Source organism: Equus caballus, chromosome 20, assembly GCF_041296265.1.
Source record: "Equus caballus isolate H_3958 breed thoroughbred chromosome 20, TB-T2T, whole genome shotgun sequence".
Taxonomy (NCBI): domain Eukaryota; kingdom Metazoa; phylum Chordata; class Mammalia; order Perissodactyla; family Equidae; genus Equus; species Equus caballus.
In genome coordinates, this window is record NC_091703.1 from 47,409,150 (window position 1) to 47,427,368 (window position 18,219).

At 33.3% G+C, this 18,219-nt stretch overlaps 1 protein-coding gene across 16 annotated transcripts in view; it reads right to left on the bottom strand.

Moving 5' to 3' along the window:
- SUPT3H (SPT3 homolog, SAGA and STAGA complex component) overlaps window positions 1-18,219 on the bottom strand; it is a 465,972-nt gene that overhangs the window by 394,622 nt on the left and 53,131 nt on the right. Inside the window, exon 2 of one of the 16 annotated variants that reach the window (XM_070244692.1) lies at window positions 13,894-13,982. The exons of the other annotated variants lie outside the window; for them this stretch is intronic. The gene's annotated coding sequence lies outside the window, so the exon portion shown is untranslated. The remainder of the gene's footprint in view (window positions 1-13,893; window positions 13,983-18,219) is intronic. 16 annotated transcript variants of the gene reach the window in all.

An 18,219-nucleotide genomic window follows, 5' to 3' on the forward strand; every position in this document is an offset into this window, starting at 1 on the left:
ATGTCTTAGGTCTAATTCCTGAGAAGCAAAATCTAAGATGAGAATTCTTTGCAAGTGATTGAGGGAGTGCTCTTATGTAAAAAATTCCAAAGTGAATAAAGCAACAAAGCTATGGGTGCAGCTTAAGTCCAGCCTCAACCTGATCCCAGGGTGTGAACTCTGGAGTCTAAATGGCACCAGGAAGTTGTCTTGTCTTGAGACACGGCCAAACCCTCACAGCCCATAAAAGTCAGTCACTGGCTACAGGTCATCCACCCATCTTCTGGGGAAGTGTGGAGCATGTCTCAAGCATCTCTGGTCAAGGCAGCTCCCAGCAATCATGTGGAGGTGGTTACAGCTGAGAGCTATCAGTCACCAAGTCTACAGGTGAGGGATAGGTAGATACCTCATCCAGGTAAAAAGAAACTGGGTGGACTACCAACAGCATCTACTTCAAAATTGAGTGACTTATCTAGGATCACACAGCAAGCATAACTAGAACTTGAAACTTACTCTCTTCACCTTGTAACTCATGCTCTTTTCCATTCCAACTGTACCTAATTTCAACCTATTAAAACATAATGATGGGGGCTGGCCCAGTGGTATACTGATTAAGTTCACACATTCTGCTTTGGCAGCCCAAGTTTCACAGGTTCAGGTACCAGGCATGGACCTACACACTGCTTGTCAAACCATGCTGTGGCAGTGTCCCATATACAAAATAGAGGAAGACTGGCACAGATGTTAGCTCAGGGCCAATCTTCTTCACTAAAAGAAACCAAAAATAAAACGAAAAAATACATAACGATGAATTCATTTTTTTGGTCTTTATGTTTTTCTTCTTGTTTTGGGTTTTGAGTTTTTGTTTCATTGGTTGGATGTTTTGTTTTGTTTTGCTGCATGGAGGGTGAGGAGATCGTCCCTTCGGCTCTGCATGAAATGGGCTTTGCCATCAGTTCTTGTCCCTAGCAAACTCCCAGTTCATATCACAACATCTGGCAGAAGTAATTGCTCTTAATAATTGTCTCCCTCAAAATGCTGTTCATAGCTATGATCCTGCATTATGTTTGCAAGGAAGTCTGCTTTTTAAATTATCGTGTACTTGATAGCAGAGATCAGTTGGGTTTACCCATCTTTATCTTACTGATATATGGCATCTACTAGAAAGTTGATAAAAGTTTGTTCAGTTAAACTGTACTTTGTTTTAATATAACTAAAAAGAAACCAAAAGTACAGATGATTTTTTAACTTTGTATTCTGAATACCCTTCATTCAAGTGGATTTGACTATATATTGTAGAAAGGCTGCTTAACTTTCTTGCTACATGGGAACTGACCACCCATACACCACAGGTCAGCATCAGTGACAGACTAGAGTCACTGACATGAACTGGGTGCTACGTAAATGGAAAAATAACATATACTTTTATCCATTTAAATGTATAAATACTAACATCTAATAATTACGTTTCACTTAGAATAGATCAAAAGACATTTAACACTGCTTTCTAAAGGGAAATGTTACAGATAAAAGTAACTTCTTTCTACCCACCCATCCAAATTAAAGAGCTCTAATTTTGAAAAACAATTAACATAGTGAGGAATTTTATTTTAAATAATTGAAAGGAAAGATAAGTTACCTAATTAATAATAATTATGCTGAAAAACAGACACATTTCAATGTAATTAAATCCAAAAAAACTAAACTTACAGTGAAGTTTTCTACCATTTTATCATTATGTTTGGCATTAATGATATCATGTACTATTGCATGTATTCCATTGCTCTAAAAGGCTAGTACCATTTTCCTAAAATTAAACAGATTATTAGCAGAAGCTATTTCAAAGCTATACCAGTAGACCTCAGAGTTTAAAAAAAAAAAATTCCTAATAAGAAAGGCCAAGAAGGAAGAAGGTAATTGGGAATATGGGGCGAGGAAAGAAACAACATTCAAAATGAACAAAAAACACAAATAGATTAGAGTGGCTTCAAAGATTTTTTTTTTTCAGTTCTTTAGCATATCAACAAAGCCATTTTAATAGGTAAGAATGCCAAAAAGATCTTAGAAAGTGAACAAACAATGCCATCACACCTAGTTTTCTTATTTTTTTAAGGCAAACAATAATACAAAATTGTCACCAGTTTATATTTACCACTAAAACTCACTTGAGCCATAAAAGAATACAAACAGCAGAAGAAAAGAATGGGTTGAAATTTTTATTCCTGGAAAGTGTTGATTACACAAAGCCAATCAAAACGTGGAATGCAAAGGCAACACTGATGCCATCTCTATTAAATCCATGGCCTCATCTTCTTTAGACTCCAAACAACATGTTTCAACAGAAATTACCAGTGAGTGGGCTTTTTCTTCAAATCTTTGCATTTGCTTGTTTGTTTGCTTTTCAAGGAAAGTCCAAGAAATCTGGAAGCACTGTTTATCTTTAAGTATAAAGTCTGAAAAATAACTTGGCTAATGGTGGCTCACAGATATTTCCAGCCCTCAAATACTAGGCTACCTCCATTATTTGAAATAACAAATATCAGCTTTTAACTATAAATACAAACCAACAGCTTTCATAATACTGAAACATAACAATTCATTTTATCTTACCACCTGCATTTATAAAGAACTTTAAAAACCACAAAATATGATGTTTTCATACTAGTTCCAATATAACTGTTATACTGTTTCCATGCACTATCTACCTCATTTCATGATTCAGTGCTATGAGAGAAAATGTATACAATGTCATGTTTTGAATTTCTTAAGTAACAAAAACCTTTTCACAAATACATTCACCTAAATTCAGTTAGATGAATCTGTTCTAACAATGCTTAACAAAATGTCCACTCTGTCAATTAGTTTTTCATAAATAGAAGTGCATGTCACATAAAACTATCAACTTCCATCAGCAGTTTTCAGAGTTCCCTTTCTTTCCACAATTTCAATTCATTCAGGCCCTCTTTCAACTAAAACATCATCCTGGTACCCTCTAATAATATATCCTCCACTTTGCTATCAGGCAGATCATTCTACACGTACATCATGCCACTTCCTTCCTTAAAAGTCCAGTAACAGTTCCCCTTAGTTTTGAACATAAAGTTCAACCTACTTAGTAGCTTAAAAAAATCAGAAAGGTCCTTCCTAATTAACCTCTATCTACCTTTCCTGACTCTTCTCCAGCCACTTCCCACCCAGCCTTTCCCCCAGCACGTTAAAACTGACTGCAATTCACAAAATGCTGCATGTTGTTTTGTGTGGTCTTAGACCATACCATTCCTTCTCTCTGGATTTCACTCCTCTTGCCTTTCCTACGTATACATGTTGCATCAACTCTTATCAGTTCTTCAAATTCAGCTAACTTTCACCAATTCTGAATAACTTTTGTCAAACCTCTCAGTGAGACTGAAATTACCCTTTCTACTACTACCTAATATCATGTTATACTTCTATGTAGTATTTAACACATAGAAGTATATTCATCGATTTATTTGCTTGCTCCAAATAGTTCCTTCAATATAAATTCATTTGACTTGTGAAAAATGCCTTATTCAACTCTGTAGTCCCAGCACTAACATAGAGCCTAATATATATCTAGTGTTTTGTAAATGCATACAGAATGAACAAATGAATGAATAATGTTGAACAGTTAAATTCTGCTTTAAGACATTGCTATATATAAAATTGTTGCAAAAAAAGATTCTGACTTCCCATTTCCAGTCTGACATGTAAAAAGGTTGGAAGGCGTGACTCCCTTCCTCAATACAAGAAAAAAGCTAAACAAACTGAAAATCAAGCACTCTTCTTAGATCCATCAGAGATCTGCAGTCACAGGGCAAACCAGTGTGGTAAACACTGGAGGAGACAAATGAATAGAAAGAATAACAGCTTACCAGAAGCAGAACCCATGGCTGGAATCTGGTAGGAATACTTAAAGAGTAATTCACTAAGTGCTGGAGACTGAGCTCAGACTAGCAAGAGAAATAGAAACTCAAGGCAGCCCAGTCTGGGGTCCGGGGGGAGGCACACATTCCTGTTTTTAACCTTTCAAAGCCCCATCAGGTTTTCATGGTGACTATCAGAGAAAAATAGCCTCCAGTAGGGGAAGAGAGAAAGTAACCATTTCCAAAAGTCCCCAGAGTACTCTGTTCTGCTGAACAAAAGCTACCTCTTAAGGGAAACTAGTTACCAGAGTCTAACCAAGCTGCATTACACCTAAGACTAACTGCCCTGGAGAAAAGGAAGCAATGAACTCTAGCACACATTAGTCTTTGGCATCGGAGAAGGGAAATACCCAACTCTAGCCTCCTCTGGCCTTCCATATGGGGAAAGAGAAACACTCAACCTCTGCCCTTCTAGCCTTCCTATCTAACCCAATGTGAGTGGAGAGGAGAAGAAAAGAAGCACTTACGAAGGTCAGAGTCAGGGACAAAGGCTCATTAAAAGAATAAAAACTAATCATAGGATTATAGAACACTTCCACTTCTCCTACTCATACTGCCACAACAATCAGCTTCTTGTATAATAACCCACAAGCCTCATACTCTACTTAGGAAGGAGTTTCAAGGAAAACACAAAGACAACAGGAGAAGCAAAACAAGGACACTAGAAGTAAATTTAGTCTCTGACACAATGGCTAGAGCAACAGTAAACACAACCTACCTCCTACTTAGATAAAAATAAAAACCTCAGACTGAAGGGCTCTCTACCTCAGTTTCATTTACCAGATACATCACACCTGATTTTCAACAAAAAATTAAAAGGCATGCTAAATAGGCAAAACACCAATCTGAAGAGATAAAGTAACCATCAGAACCATACTCAGAGATTTTGAAATTATTAGACTGGAATATAATAACTATGACTAGTAAGCAAAGGGATCTAATGGAACAAGTGGACTTGTGAGAATGAGTAATGTAAGCAAAGAGATAGAAACACTAAGAAAAATCAAAAGGAAATGCTTAAATAAAAATCAAACCACTGTAAAAGAAATGAAGAATGCTTTTAATGGGCTTATTAGTAGATTGAACATGGTAGATGAAAGATATGTCAACAAACTTCCAAAACTGAAAGGTAAAAACAAAAATGAATGAAAAAGACAGAAACAAATATTCAAGAACTGTTGGAAAATTACCCAAAAAGTGACATACATGTAATGGTATTACCAAAAGAAGAAGGAGGAAAAGGAAAAAAGAAATATTTGAAGTCATAATGGCTGGGAATTTTCAGAAATTAACGACAGACACCAAACCACAATCCAGGAAGCTGAGAGAACAAGAAAAAGGATAAATACCAAAATATCAACACCTAGGTATATCATATTCAAACTGTAGAAAATCAAATACAAATAGAAAATCCTGAAAAAAGCCAGAAAAAGAAAAAAAAAATATACCTTACTTATAGAGGTCAAGGATAAGAACTCAAACAAGAAGAGAGATGAACGAAATAATTAAAGTGTTGAAAGTAAAAAAACACCAACTTAGAATTGTGTCCAGCAAAATTATTTTTCAAAAGTGAATGAGAAATAAAGACCTTCTCACACAAAAAATACACCTGAGGGAATTCATTACCAGTAAACCTGCCCGGTAAAAAATGTTAAAAGAAATTCTTAAAGACAAGAAAATGATATGGGAGAAACACAGACTTATATAAAGAAAGGAAGAGCATTAGACAAGGAATAAAGGTACAAGAATCTTTTTACTTAATTTATTCTTAACTGATCTAACAGAAACAGTTTGTTCAAAATAATAATCACAATGATGTGTTCAGTGATTATAGCTTATAGATAAGTGAAATGAATGATAGCAATGCTATAAAAGAAGGAGCACATTTTTATAGGGCACTTGGCACTACCCATGAAGCCAATATTTCAAAGTGGACTTGGATTAGTTTTAAGAGCATATTCTGAACTACAGAATAACCACCAAAAAAGTTTTTATAAAAAGAAAGAAAGAGAAGTATAATTGATATGTTAAGAGAGGAAAGGAAATGAAAGTATATAATATGCTCAATGAACATCGGGAGAGGCATAAAAAGAGAGGAAAAAAAAGAACAAGGGTAATGATAGACAACAATTACAAATACGGCAGATATTAATCCAATTGTATCAGTAAACATATGGGTCAAAGAAAAAGTCCCAAGAGAAGTTTAAAAATATTTCAAAATAAATGAAAAGGAAAATACAAGCCATCAAAATTTGTGGATGTAGAAAAAGAGTGCTTAGAGAGAAATTTACAGCATAATCTGAAAATATTAGAAAAAAATAAAGATTTAAAATTAATAATCTAAGCTTCTACCTTAGGAAAATAGGAAGAGGACAAATTAAACCCAAAGTAGGCAGAAGAAATAATAAAACTTAGAGCCGAAATCAAAGAAATTGAAAACAAGAAGTCAACAGAAAAAAACTGATGAACCCAAAAGCTGGTTCTTTGAAAAAAGTAAAATTTACAAACCTCTAGCCAGGTTAAGAAAAAAAGATGACACAAATCACTAAAATGAGAAATGAGAGAGAGGATATCATTACTTATCACATGGACATTTAAAGGATAATAAAGGAATACTAAGAATAACTCTATGCCAACAAATTTGGTAACTTAGATCAATTGAACCAATTCCTTGAAAGACACGAGCTACTAAAACTCACACAAGGAGAAATAGATAATCTGAATAGGCCTAAACATATTTTTACAATAGAATAATTAATAATCTTCCAAAACAGAAAGCACCAGGCCATGATGGTTTCATAGGTAAATTCTAAAACATTTAAGGAAGAAATTCTCTACAATTCTCTATGATCCGGAGAGAACACTTCCTCACTCATTCTATACGAAGCCAACATTACCCAAAGCAGATAAAGACATAAGTAAGGAAAAACACAAAACAGTATCTTCATGAACACAGATGAAAAAAACCTTCCACAAAATATTAGCAAATCAAATTCAATAATATCTAAAAAGAATTATATACAACCAAGTGGGATTTATTCCAGGTATGCAAGGCTGGTTCAACATTTGAAAATCAACTGATATAATTTATCACATCAACAGACTAAAGAAGAAAGACTATATGCTCCTATCAATAGATAAAGAAAAAGCATTTGACAAAATCCAACACTCATTCATGATAAAAATTCTCAGCAAACTAGAAATAGAGGGGAACTTCCTCAACTTGATAAAGAACATTTGCAAAAAAACTACAGCTCACGTCACACTTAATGGTGAGAAACTAGATGTTTTCCTCCTAAGATCAGTAAAAAGGCAGGGATATTCCCTTTCGTCACTCCTATTCAACACCATATGGAAGTTCTGGTTAATGCAATAAGCCAAGGAAAGAAAATAAAAGGTATAAAGACTGGAAAAGAAGAAATAAAACTGTCTTTGTTCACAGATGACATGATTGTCTATAGAGAAAATCACAAAGAATCAACAAAAAACTCCTGGAAATAACTGGTGGTTAATAAAGGTTGTAGGATATAAGGTTAATAGACAAAAGTCAATTATTTTCCTATATTGCAGTAATCAATCATTGGACTTTGAAAATTTTTTAAAAAGTAACCATTTACATTGGCACAAAACAATAAATACTTAAGTATTAATCTAACAAAATATGTAGAAGATCTATATGAGGTAAGCTACAAAACTCTGATGAAAGAAACCAAAGAAGATCTAGATAAATGGAAAGATATTCTGTGTTCACTGACGAAAGACTCAATATTGTTAAGATGCCAGTTTTTTCCAACTGGATCTACAGATTCAATGCAATCCCAATGAAAATCGAAGCATGTTACTTTGTGAATATCAACAAAGATATATTATATTACTATAACATATTAAAGCTACAATAATCAAGAGAGTGTGGTACTATCAAAAGAATAGACATCTAAATTAATGGAACAGAATAGAGCACCCAGAAACAGACCCACACATACAGTCAACTGATCTTTGTCAAAGGAGCAAAGCAATCCAGTGAACAGTCTTTTCACCAAATGGTACTGGAATAACTGAACATTCAAATATAAAAGAAATGAATCTAGACAGTGGCCTTACATCTTTCACAAAATTAAACTCAAAATGAATCATGGACCTAAACGTAAAATTCAAAACTATGAAATTCCCAGAAGAGACCACAGGAGGAAATCTAGATGACCTTGGATGATTCATGAGAGAAAAAATTGATAATTTGGACTTCATTAAAATAGAAAACATGCTGGGCAAAATACTGTTAGAGAACGAAAATACAAGCCACAGATTGGGAGAAAATATTTGCAAAACATATATCTGGTTTGGCGGCTCCTTAAAGCTAAACAGAATTACTACATGACCCAGCAATTCCATTCCTAGGTATACACTCAAAAGAATTGAAAACAGGGACTCAAACAGATATTTGTACACCAATGTTCAACTGCAGCCTTATTCACAAAAGCCAAAAGGTAAAAACAACCCAAGTGTCCCTCAACAAATGAATCTATAAATAAAACGTGGTATGTACAAAGACCTCTTAAAACTGAACAAAAATAAAAGTTTAATTAAAAGTAGGGCAAAAGATCTGAACAGACACATGTGAAAAGATGCTCAACATCATTTGTCATTGAGGAATTGAAATTAAAACAACAGCCAGGTACCAGTACACACCTATCAGAATGGCTAACATCCAAACCACTGAGAATAGCAAATGCTGACAACAGTGTGGAGCAACAGGAGCTTGCATTTATTACTGATGTGAATGCAAAATGATACCACCACTTTGGACAACAGTTTGGCAGTTTCTCACCTAGTTAAATGTAGTCTTACCAAACAACCTAGCAAGTGTGCCCGTAGGTATTTACCCAAATGAGTTGAAAACTTATGTCCACACAAAAACCTGCACTCATATTTATAGCAGCTTTATTCATAACTGTCAGAAACTGGAAGCAACCAAGACATCCTTTAAAAGGTGAATGGATAAAGAAACTGTGGTACATCCATACAATGAAATATTATTCAGCAGTAAAAAGAAATCAGCTATTAAGCCACAAAAAAGGCATGGAGGAACCTTAAGTGAATACCGCTAAGTGAAAGAATCCAGTCTGAAAAGGCTACATTTTGTATGATTCCAACTATACGACATTCTGAAAAGGACAATGCGCCACATAACATTTTAGTCAAAAATGGACCACACATACAACTATGGTCCCATAAGTTTAGTACCACTAGCATAGGTATATAGTAGGCTCTACCATCTAGATTTGTTTAAGTACACTCTATCATTTTCATACAACGGCACAATTGCCTAAGGAGACATTTCCCAGAATGTATCCCCATTGTTAACTGATGCCCGACTATACTACACAGAGAGTAAAAAGACCAGTGTTACAATGGTTAAGATACTAAATTTTATGTTCTGTGTATTTAACCAAAATTTAATGGGGACTTTTAGAAAAAACTATTCCGTATGATACTATAACAGTGGATACATAACACCATGCATTTGATAAAACCTACCGAACTGCACAACATAAAGAATGATCTCTTAATGTAAACCATTAACTTTAGTTAACAATAATGTATCAATATTGGGTCATCAATTCTAACAAATGTAGGGCACCAATGCAAGATGTTAGTAATAGGTGAAACTGAGAGCTGGGGAGGTGGGTATATGGGAACTCTCTGTACTTTCTGCTCAATTTTTCTGTAAAATTAAAACTGCTCTAAAAAAATAAAGCCTATTAATTTTTAAAAAACACTTCTTTTGGACATTTTCCGTATTAAACTTTATGAAGATTTCAACCAGTAAATAACTACACAGCAATGCTGCCGTGTACATCGATTATACTGAATAAACTGTAAGTTCTTTCAGAAATATGTAATCTTTAGGTTAAAAATGGATTGGATAGCTAAAAAGGACAAGAGTCCCAGAGATTTAAAATAGTACAAAGAGATAGCAAAATATAATAAATAAATTTGTATTTAACCATTAATTTTTAGGCCAAGTTTTATTCCTCAAAGGTTAATTTCCCTATTAAATGAACATTATAACTTTAAATGCCAAAACGCTTTTTGTTAATTTTGGACAAAAATCTCCCCTACACAAATATTAAATATTTCCTTATTTTTTTTTATCAAGGTCCTATTGGCTTATAGTATTGTATACATTTCAGGTGTACATTATTCCATTTCAGTTCCCATATAGACTGCATTGTGTCCACCACCAATGGTCTAGTTTTATCCGTCACCATACACGCGTGCCCCTTTACCCCTCCTCTCCTCTGTAACCACTAATCTGTTCTCCTTATCTACTTACCTTTTTAAACAAAGCATGTTTAATAAAATGTTCCTCCTGTCAACTTTCATTCAACTGATAAACACGGTATGTTTTAAAATCTATTAAGGCAGATAGGGCAGTCTGAACCTACATTAAATGACATGGATGATGCTTTTTGAGTTTCTGTATATTAGTATTTTTGCGTGTTTCCTTCCCAGACAGGCTATTCTTCTTATTACTTACAATGATTTAAGTGTCTGTTTTATAATTAAATATTGGAGAAGGGGGAGAGGTGTAAAAACAATCATGTTGGAACTTTATCATAAATGAGGGCAAACAGGCAATGACAGGAGGTTGCAGGGAAGGAAGATAGGAGGACTGCTCTTTTGTGACAAAATTACATGAGATTTATATAATAATAATTTTTCAACTGTCTGATCTTTAGCTATGTGTAATAACTGGAATTACTTAAAATGATCATGGATAAAATAAGGTGTTCAACAATATGAACTGTAAATTTTTGCTTAAAGCCATCTCATTTACGTATAGCTCATATACTTAAAACTTTAAGTATTAATACACTAAAAGTCTCAAATTCAGATCAGAATATGGGTTCATTTGCCCTTTAGCAATAAAAAAACTGGTTATTTTTCCTGCTCAGTTGTTGCAATAATCATCATCATCATCACCCAATAAATAATAGTCACAGTCTATCTAATGTAGGTGAATCCTCAGGAAACTATTCTACTGTGATATTATGTCCAATGGAGGGTGTAATGAATGTTCTGGAGATTATGTAATACCAAAAACAATTAATTCCTTTTTCTACTCAGACTTAAACTCAAATATAAATGAAAAAGAGGGAAAAAAGCTCATCACAATCACTAAGAAGACTTCTGTCAAATATTTTATGCTTGGGCATTAAACTCAGTGAATTCTGAAAAAGAAAACATTTGTGTGGATAAAAGGCATAGGTATCTTAGCATCTTTCTTCTTAATAATAATGAACAACTTGATAAATACTGAGATTTATGATAATTTGGTGATAGACTATAATCAAGATTATTTATTTGTATTCCAATCTTATCCCTAAAAAGATTTTAGGGTAGCTTATAAAATATTTACAATAAATAATAACTAAATGATTGAGATGAAACTGCACTACTCAATTCGACAGTTATAAGTACCACAGATGTAATCTTTCACATAACAATAAATTAAAAAGAAAAAACTCTCAAGTTTTGTAAGTACATTAAGAAAGAATTCCATTACGATATGTAAATTAAAAATTTGATCATTATTTCAAACTATTCTTGCCTGTTCTACAAAAGAGGATATCCATTGGGCCAAAAATTTCTATGTATAAATTATGGTAGCAGGAATGGGAAAACTATAGCAGGCCAGCTTCCCGTTTATGTAAATAAAGTTTTACTGGAACTCAGCCATGCCCATTCATTTACTTATTGTCTGCTTTCAGATTACAATGGCAGAGACGAGTAGTGGACAGAGACCTTATGGCTCACAAAGCCAAAAATATTTACTATCTGGCCCTCTGCAGAAAAAATGTATGGCCCTCTGGTAGGGTATCAACTAGTACAACACAATTCAGAATTAATCATTTGTATATAGAGATATAGGCTTCTGCTCATTAGAATACTTCTTGAAAGAGTACAACTTAATAGTATAAACAATTTAGTAGCAGTAACACAAGTCAGTAGTATTTATTTAATGTGTATGAACTTTTTAAGGTACTTTTAAATATTTTAGAAGCAGTCAGTCAAGAAAAAACAAATGACACTAATAACAGATGCTTGTTTTGATCCTCTAAAAATCTCTAGCTTATTGGTCTAAACTTGAGTTACTATAATAGAAACATAAAATTTTTAAAGTTGGTATTTTCAAAAATATTTTACCATTTTCAATTTGCCATGCATAAGTTTGTGAAAATTAGCTGTGTTGTACTGTGACTAGAATTTAAACATAAAAAATAAAACTAAACTAAAATCTAAAATTGCTATGTATAGCCCAATATATTCACTTATTTTTTAAAACTGATTATTTTATACAAATAGATGAATTTTCCCCAACTATCTACTTGATTTCAATTTGAAATCAAATCCCTATACATCTTTTCTATAAAATGCTTCACCTTTCAGAATTCACTGTTTTAGATGAAAAATATTAAAATGAATGCCTGTATACCTTTTGCCTGGATTCACCCATTGTTAACATTTTGCCACATATGTAATTTGTTTAAGTACGGTAGTGACCTCATGAAAATAATTCCTCATGCACCTCTTTTAAGAATAAGGATATTTTCCTATATATGTGCAATAGCATTATCACACTTAACTTATTCCAGAGTATCGATATCCAGTTCATATTCGAGTTTCCTCAAATATCCTAAAAATGATTTATGGAGCTTTTTAAAAAAAATAGTATCCAATCAAGGTTCACATACATGACCAATTTCTAAGAGGGAAGTGCCAAATTTTTCTTTAAATAATCTTTTTGTTTATCCTATGTTCCCTCGTCTTTTCATAAACTTGTTCTCTGGAAAAGCTGTAGAAAAACAATTTCCCCAAGTACTTTTCTGCCAGAACCATTCAGCAATGGAAGGGTACTGTGATAATAGAGGGGAGGAAACTGAATTTCCGATTACCTCGGTAGAGTCTGCTCTCCCTATGAAAATATCTAGAATGAAACTGTAATCTTATCTTAGCTGGTTATAACGTTTCACAAATAAATACCCAACAAACATTCGTTGATCATTAAGTGAAAAGTCTTGTGACTAACTACCAGCCAGGGCTCAAGAAGTTGGGCTTTAATATTGTTATCACTCCTAACTTAGAAATCATGAATAATTACTCAAATGTATCATTTTATAAAAAGAAACAACGTATTATAGAAGTTGTGCACTTTACTGGTCATTAAAAAAACAGTTTTAGAAGACTAAACATACATTTTTTAAACGTTTATTCAATTTCGTAGTTCACTAAGTTGAATAAGTTTTAATCATCCCATAAAAAGACTGGAGAGCCTGCATATCGTGCTCCTGTAGTAAGAAATTAACTTCTTTGGCAATTTGTTTCAATGCTTTCAAACTTTTACTAAAGTGTAAAATTTACATTTTGAACAATGCTTTATTATATCAATATTATAAAAATATGTACAAGAACCACAAATTTTTCTTACTACTAAAGTAAGTAAAGTATATGAATATTTTAACATTCTCTCCTAATTTATTTAATTTTAATGTCAAATTGGAGCAATTTTTGACTACTAAACTAAGAAATTGAGATTTCCAATGGGAATACTGTCAAATTTATAACAACAAAAAGATCAGTATTCTAGTGATTCATTTTCAATATCTTTTCTATATTGTTAATTATGGCTGCACTCAGTATTTTCCAGTGTAAGTTACACACAAGGCTTACCAATTACAGCCCTAAATCTGCACTCGCCTTTACTGAAACCAATGAAACATCTATACACAGCAATGAAACTGGCATGCAAATAAAAGAACTGTCAAGACATGTATCCCTAAAAATAAGCCTACAATAACTATTTTAAAGGCTGTGTGTGGTCTCACCCATATATTTTGGCAAGATGCACTTTCTCCAACCACAGCTAGATTCATCCAAAAGCAGTGGCACTGGAGAGCCTCTGTCTCACCTGTCAAAGCTGAAGAACGTTGTTCCAAAGACCACCACGAGTCCATGGAGAAAAGCCACAGTGCTACAGCTGTTATTGATAAGCGGTCTCTAAAGGAGAATACTTCAAACAATTAAGCAAATCATCCTTAATAGCAATATAGACAGAAAGACAATATATTAACGTTTAAACAATGAGACGACATATACCATGCCAGGTCTGAAACAGTGACAATTTATATACTGGAATACTAAGAGGGGATCTTTCATAAGTAGCACTAACTTAATAGTCTTTTCTATTCTTCCTCTGATAAAATTTCTATACATTACTTATCAATTCAAAAACTCTATTATGTTCCCTTATTTAAATCTTAAAAGAATATCCCTTATAAAAACCTCAAAATTCATCTAAATTACCAGGATACTAAATTCATCAAAACTGCTAAAGTCTGACAGCTAAGAGCACAGAAGATTAAGATTTATAAACAGAAACTCTAAATATATTGAAACCTGATATTTTTAGAAGATACCTTAATATCTTTTTCAAGCACATTATAAAAGCAGTTTACATTTTTGCTTTAGACGAACCTACCTACAGCAAAGCATATGGACTGATCAAGTAAGCTATAGGTAGGTTAGCACAAATAAAAAGAAAGAGCAAAAACACAATTACTTTGAAAAGAAATATGCCTCAGTGGACAATTCAAGAGCCACCTCAAACTCGCCAATAAAAGACAACTTAAAACAAAATGTAAAGAAATATACCTCCCTGGGTAAAAAGTTTAAGTAATCATGATGAATATCTTATAATTTAACTTATTTTTCCTATTAGATGACAACGTCCTCTAACCCGATTTAATACTGCAACAATTCAATTGAAAAAGAAAGGGGGTGTCTTTTTATGCCTTTTCCAGGAAAGTTAATATCCAAAAGGTTCTCATTATAAGACAGTTTCATCTACAACCAAGTCCCTCAGCATAGGCACGATTCCCACAGAGCTCTAACGTACTATGGTGTCCCACAGTCTCATTTACTACATTCTCTAAGTACAAAGCTTCCAAAAAGATTAGTTTCACTTTTCCCCAGATATATTTAGTACGTTAACTAGTATAGCTGGGATATTATTTTTCTTTGGTTTTGTCAGTAGCATGTTTGATATAAATTTTATTAAGTGGTAGTATATGTAACATTGCATTGTGGGTAGCAGTTTCCTGCGTTAGCCTAGCCACATCCTCAGCTGTCATATGAGCATGTTTCCCATATTTTCTGCAAGTTCTCGCCTTTTTTTTCTTCTTAGAAAAATGACAGCATTAGAAGACGAATTGTTCTCATAATTACAAGAAACATGAATTATTTACACAGCTACATTAAACAAGTATGGATCACTCTGCATTTCGAAGAACAGTCAAAGAGAAAAAACAATGTAATCTTTCTAATTAAAGTGTTAATGTCATGTGAAATAAGTGTTAAAGTAAAAACACGGAGGAAGGAATTAAAAACTGTTAAAAGAAAGAAAATCTCTGTAATCAGATGCCAAGACCATCTAACAAATGAGATGTACTCTATCAGGATAGAGCAATAATTTGCCTTGAACGTTAGGAGCTTCAAATCTGCCAGGTATTCAGTAGTGAGGATTACTGTCAATATCCCCTCCTAGAACCTTAAGAATGTACTTTGAGACTCTATAGAAATGTCAAAACAGAGAAAGAGAAACCAAAAAAGCCTGGGGGGAGAGGGGGGAGGGAAGAAGGGAAGAGGAAAGAGAGAGGCGGGGAGAGAGAGGGAGAGCATTTTCTCTTTTGGCATCCAATTTCCACGTAATCTCACATATAGACAGATAGCTGCTAATACTAACCAAATGAAGTTATTCAATCATGGACATAGTGGTGCTTTGGGTTTTTATGTAATTTAATTAAAACAAACTGAGAAGGAAAAAAAAGAAAACAGAAAAAATACTCTCATTACAAAAAGTACCACAAAATAATATCCTGTATATACACACAACCACACACATGTGCATGCAGTTGTGTACATGAACATATATCTCATTAAAATAAGGAAGTGGAATTAGTCTCTCATAATCATAATTTAAAATATTAGTAAAACTATACATATTTTACTAATATAAAAAATTTTCAAATCATCAATATAAGGACCAATAAATGCTATGTAAGCTTCAACAGCTTTACGTCAAATCCAAAAGGAAACTGTTGAAGAAATAAATTGTCACATACCAAGTTAAAACAATAAATAAAGTTCCCTGCTAAAACCTCATAATCAGTGACAACACTTTCAGCCAAATCAGGATTTCCACAACTTATAAAATTCCTTCAAACCATTTGCTCCTATTGTTTTCAATTAAAAGAAAAATAGAAAGGCAGCAAATAGAAGTTTAAAACAACCCAAAAAAACCACATAGAAACAAGAACAATATTGATATTGATAAAATAAAACTACTGTATTAAAATAGGATTATTAGTTCAGAAAATAAAGATGAACTCAAAAAGTAACAATGAAGATATATATAGCATTTAAAACACTATTATACTGTTATATCATCTAACAGTAGACAATATAAAAAGTTCAACCAACACTGACAAATTTAGGAAATAGAAAATAATAGAGGAGAAAGATAACTAACTTCTTTATTTTTTAAAAGTGATTTCAAGTTCAAAGCTCTATTTCACTTCTGTGACATTAAAGGTAATTTATATGGTTGACCTAAACTTGTTAGTTATTTCCACAATAGCAAATAATAACATATGCCCAAAATGGATGAAGTTTTGAGGGTCTTCGAAAAACAAAAAAAAAAAACCTTGTGGTTTCCATTTCTGATTTTAAGCATAGTATAAATCCATAATCAAGAGCTTTATTTGCAGTGACTTTTCTGAGTCAGTCTCTCTTCTTCACATGTAATCAGTTATTTCTAATGAAGCAAACTGTCAATTATCAAAGGCGTACCAGCTATCACTGCCGCTTTTAAATTTTTATCACAAAGTAATAGTTGCTCCAAAGAGAATATATTTCTAATATAGAAAAAAAAATGTGGATAATGAATATACAAACTTTAAAGCACATGATTTCACTATCTTTCTCCTGCCAGAATTTGATAGGCCCTCACAGAGAACAGAAAGGGCATATTCAACAACATCTATTAAACTCTTATGCAATAAGAATGATCATCCTGACTCAGAAGTTATGTGCAGAAGGGTTACCTGCAAGAAGAGAACAAGCAGTTAAGAGGCACACAGATGTTAAAAATTATGCAAATACATATAAAGTCAATTTGGAAGGCCGAAGTACACCTAACAAAAAAAATTTTAAGGGAGACAATATTTAGCAAAAAGTTGTAAGATGGGGCTGTAAGATATCAGAGAATTCTTATACAGAAACTAAAAACTCATTCTAAAAGAAGAAAAGCATTTACGTACCATACTACAGCAGATACCTAAACTTTTCCAGTTGCCTGATTCTGCTGCTATTGCATGTGCATATGGAACTATGTTTGGGAATTCCACAAATTATACAGACAAAGCCCTCCTTTAACTTACTATAGATATTAATTAGAGGTGTAGACCATACTAGAATATCTTATTTATGAGAGAGAATAACTGAATAACTTTTCTCTCTTTTGCATGAATAAATTGCATGTTAAATGAAAACTCTTACTTTTCATCGTAAAATCTGTATACACACACAATGAGGCATGATAAATCTATATTTAAAATAAAACACTAAAATGTATTCCTGGGTTTTTATCACTAAAATGTCCAGAAAGGTTCTGGACATTTAAATAATAAAGGATTAAAGTCATTCCCATGTCCTCCTAGTATATTTTGGGCAAATCAATTCTTCGTAAAGTAACGTATGAAAACGTTTACACATTCATCTTTATCTAACATAAACCAAAAGCAGATAATGAGCTGTCCTAGGAAGATCATACACAGGGATATCTTGGTTCTAACATCCTCTTGAGTGTTTCCCCAGCCCTTACCCCATTATACACCCTAAATAATGTTTTGTAATTCCCTGTCTCCGCCCACCCTCCCAGTCAGTTACTTCACGCCACTCCTCATTACTATCACACTAGGAAGAAGTCTAACATGCAAATTCAGAGTGGCGTGGATAAATGGCAAAAAAATGCCTAGAAAATTGGTCTGTTCAGCTTTATAATTTTTGTTGAAAAATACCTCCTCGCTCCCAACTGATGAAAACAGGAAGCTCTATTCATAAATACAAAATTCTGTGCCTATGATATATAATCATCCTAATAAGAAAATGAGTTCTATACATACATGTCCAAAGGGGCAAAAAAGGAGACAGTTTCCCAAAGATGTTTCCAATTTTC